Source organism: Chiloscyllium plagiosum, chromosome 15 (genome assembly GCF_004010195.1).
Source record: "Chiloscyllium plagiosum isolate BGI_BamShark_2017 chromosome 15, ASM401019v2, whole genome shotgun sequence".
Classification (NCBI taxonomy): domain Eukaryota; kingdom Metazoa; phylum Chordata; class Chondrichthyes; order Orectolobiformes; family Hemiscylliidae; genus Chiloscyllium; species Chiloscyllium plagiosum.
In genome coordinates, this window is record NC_057724.1 from 9,136,095 (window position 1) to 9,139,834 (window position 3,740).

Here is a 3,740-nt window from a genome sequence, read left to right on the forward strand (position 1 = left end):
GCATAGATAGAGTCGATAGCCAGAGACTATTTCCCAGGGCAGAAATGACTAACATGAGGGGTCATAGTTTTAAGCTGGTTGGAGGAAAGTATAGAGGGGATGTCAGAGGCGGGTTCTTTACACAAAGAGTTGTGAGAGCATGGAATGCGTTGCCAGCAGCAGTTGTGGAGGCAGGGTCATTGGGGACATTTAAGAGACTCCTCGACATACAAAATTTGTATGTCACAGAAATTTGAGGGTCACAGAAATTTGAGGGTGCATACATGAGGATCAGTGGTCGGCACAACATCGTGGGCTGAAGGGCCTGTTCTGTGCTGTACTGTTCTATGTTCTATAATTCCAAGTCAGGATGGTGTGCGGCTTAGAGTGGAATTTTCAGATGGTGCTGTTCTCATGCACCTGCTCACCTTTTCCTCCTAGACGTTTGAGCTTGTTGGATTGAAAGGTGAGGAGAAGAAGCCTTGGAGAGTTACTGCAGAGTATCTTATTTGGAGTTCACACTGCTGTTACTGTGCTTTGCTGGTGAAGGTACCAAATGCTAAAGATGGTAGCTGACAGGCCAATCAAGTGAGCTGTTTTGTCCTGGGTGATATTGATCTTTTTTAGGGCTGTACTCATCCAGTTAAGTGCAGTGTTTTTCAATTCACTTCTGACTGGTGGACAGACAGGAAGGAGCGTTACTTGCAGTATAATTGCTAGATTTTGACCTGCTCTTGCAACCTTATTATTTATACAACTGGTTCAGTTCATTTTCTGGTCAAAGTGAAGTCTGAGAAGTTTGAGAGTGAGGGATTCAGCCAAGATTGTGCAATTTGTCAAGGGCCGTGGTTACATTCTCTCTTGTTGGAGATTACCAGCACCTGGCATTTGAATGACAGAAATGTTACTTGCCACTTATCAGCCTGAAGCTGTATGCTGTCTTGGTCCCTCTATGTTTGCACAAAGATTGTTGCAGTATTGGAGATGTCACAAATAGTGCTGAACATTGTGGAATCATCATTGAATATCCCAAACTCTGGATTTAGGATGGAGTGAAGATTGTTGATGAAGCAGCTGAAGGTGGTTGGTTGTGAGATCCACAGATGTAACATATTGTTTCAACACAGAATGCCCAAAGATCATGAAGCAGAGATTCTTTCTTCCCCTGACATCAGGTCATTACAAAGTGAAAAGAAAATTAAGGGAATCTATTGACAAGTATTTACATGGAAAGAGCCGATACATTTCATCAGGCTAAGGAAATCATTTGCCTGTCTGCTCTACCTTCCAATTGGCCTTCCCTCCACCAAGATACCCTTATTTCCTGAGAGAGTCCACACTACTATCCCAGCTACCCTCCCTCACCATTGCCTACTACTGATGGAGGTCCTAATGAACTGCTCAGCTTCCTTGCGTCGTGCCCTTCACCATTGGTGCATCAGCTTGCTGATGGTCTCATTAGAGAGTCATAGCACACTTTCTGCTTTACTGTACCTAAGATACATAAAGACATAGAAAAAGAGCAGGAGTTGGTTATTCAGAGCTTTAAGACTGCTTCACCATTCATGGTTGATCTGATTTTAACCCCAAATCTACATTCCAAGCTATCCAGATAACATCTCATCCCTTGCTAAACAAGAATCTTTGTACATCTGCTTTTAAAAAAAGAAATAAGGAATTGTGCTTTCAACACCTTCAAAAACTTGCCTCATTTCTTTTTAAATGGGCAACCCTTGACCATTAAGCAGTAGCATCTACTTCTCGATTCTCCCATAAATGGAGCTCTGTCTCTATATCTATCTTATTAAGTTCCCTCAGGGCCTTATGCTTCCATCAAGTCGCTTCTTATTCCTCGACACTCCAACAGATATAAGTTCAGTTTTACCAACCATTTGCCATAAGGCAATCCACTCAATCTAGAAATTAGTTTAATTTACCTTTTCTAAACTGCTTCCAATACAATTGTATATACTTTCTTAAATAAATTACTTAAATTGTTAACAATACTCCACGTGATTTTATCCGCCCAATCTACTCTCCCTTTCTGCCCACTACACTTCCTACTCATTCAATGGAAGCACCTTACTACACCTCCTACCTCTATATCATTACTAACCGCCTCCATCATACTCCCTCTTTTTGAAGATCGGCATTGGAGTGGTGAGTACTAGAGGGCTATACAGGAAATTGGCTGGATGGCTGGTTTCTGAAGCAAAGTGATGCCAACAGCATGGGTTCAATTCCCACACCAGCTGAAGTTACCATGAAGGGCAGTGCAGTGGCTCAGAGATTAGTATTCTTGCCTCACAGTGCTCGGGACCCGGGTTTTATTCCGACCCTCGGGTGACTGGGTGGAGTTTGCACACTCTCTCTATGTCTGCATGGGTTTCGTTTGGGTGCTGTGGTTTCCTCCTACACTCCAAAGACTTGTAGTTTTGGGTGAAGTGGCCATGCTAAATTGTCCCCTAGTGTCCAGGGATGTGCAGGCTAGGTGGGTTAACCATGGGAAACGTGGAGTTACAGGGAAAGAGTAGTGAAGTGTTTCTGGGTGTGCTGCTCTTTGGAGGGTCAGTGTGGACTTGATGAGCCAAATGGACTGCTTCCATGCTTGAGGAATTCAATGATTCTCCTTCTCAACCCCACCCCTCACCTGAGGCATAGTCACCCTCAGGTTAAGTCATCACCAGAGAGCAGCCCAATGGTCTGATGCGACTATGGCCACTTTACCTTTACTATTAGTCTTCTCAACCCACGAGAAAGCTTCCCAAATTATCTTCATGCTAGTTTCAAACTTCTGCTCCCTCCCAGTGTTTTTAGATGAGATTTATCTCTATTTAATGTTTAATATATATAGGTATATGGGAAGAAGTTAAGGTGAACTTATATTAAAGTTATCTGCATCTTAGGATAATGTTTAAAAAGTTAAGAAAAAAAATGAAGCCATCTTTCCATCATGATAAGACCATAAGACCATAAGACATAGGAGTGGAAGTAAGGCCATTCGGCCCATCGAGTCCACTCCGCCATTCAATCATGGCTGATGCGCATTTCAGCTCCACTTACCAGCGTTCTCCCCGTAGCCCTTAATTCCTCGAGACAACAAGAATCTATCAATCTCGGCCTTGAAGTGGACTTCATTGAGTTGTAGAAATGAGTTGAGTTGCTATAAATGTGTTTTGCTTATTGCTGATGTCTTTTCGAAGTGGATTGAAGCCTACCCTCCTCCTAACGCTACTGCTGAGACTGTGGTGAAGATTTTGTTTAAGGAAATAATTCCCTGCTTCAGTATACCTGCGTGCATTAGCTCGGACAATGGACCACACTTTGTAGGTAATATTAACGGAGAACTCTGTTCCCAGCTTTGTATTTGTCAGCAACTGCATGGTGCTTATCATCCTCAGGCAGCCGACCTTGTTGAATGTTTTAACCAGACTCAAGACTAAACTTGCCAAATTAGTGGCAGAGTGTGGCCTCTCCTGGTTATGCTAATCCCTGTGGCCTTATTCCAATTGCGATCCATGTCTCCAGGCAAGACACGACTGTCTCCAGCTGAGAGTCTCTCTGGTCACCGCCTCCGTACCCCTTGGAACGATTCAACTCCCTTCTCAGTCCACTTCCACCACATGACTGAAGCAATGATTAGTTATGTTCTTGCTCTAACTAGTGTTATGCGTGCCTTTTACTCCCAGGAGCGTGCGGCCTACAGCGATGTACCCTCCCTTTCAGCCTCGTCACGGGTAGAGCCTGGTTCATTCGTGCTC